Source organism: Phytophthora parasitica (genome assembly GCF_000247585.1).
Source record: "Phytophthora parasitica INRA-310 unplaced genomic scaffold supercont2.215, whole genome shotgun sequence".
In the NCBI taxonomy this organism is placed as follows: domain Eukaryota; phylum Oomycota; class Peronosporomycetes; order Peronosporales; family Peronosporaceae; genus Phytophthora; species Phytophthora nicotianae.
In genome coordinates, this window is record NW_008649201.1 from 13,966 (window position 1) to 14,644 (window position 679).

A 679-nucleotide genomic window follows, 5' to 3' on the forward strand; every position below is an offset into this window, starting at 1 on the left:
GAAAAATATCTGGAAAATATAATTTTACACCCCATCAAATGGGCATATAATGCTTCCTGCAATCTGATTCGTTCTATACCACTTGGCGTTGGGCCTCTCGAATGAAGTTTGGGGCTTGTGCTGGATGCCAAAAAAGTGTGGCTTATTGGAGCTATTTTTTCTCTTTTCTATATACTACTAGTAGTATCTTGTATTCCATAGTACCAGAACATGTTGTTCTCCATTGGTGTTCTCGTGTCTTGGCGGGGCCTGCAGAATAAGGGTACTACCTACAGATACTTATGTTGTACTAAGTAAATTCAACACACCGTAATTGAATCTCTAATATATATTTCTTGTAGTAGTAGTAGTAGTAGTAGTAGTACTAGTAGTAGTAGTAGTAGTAAAGTGGTCTTTTGCGTTTATGCTGTAGAATATCAGGTATAAGGTGTCCGAACTTGTCAATTCTGACCGCAAATTCGGACGCTATGGCCGAAAGTTTCCCCTTATATCTAACTATCCTGTATGGAAAATCATCATTTTCTAGGGGTACTTGGTGCTTGAAATTCGGGACAAACTATTTTGGCCATTCGTTGACCCATGAATGCGTAAAACTGGCAAGTGAAGCTAATAACAGGCTGTGGCCGTAGGTTTGAATTTAGGCCTAAATAAACTACCCGACCTAAATCCAGGTCGTGTC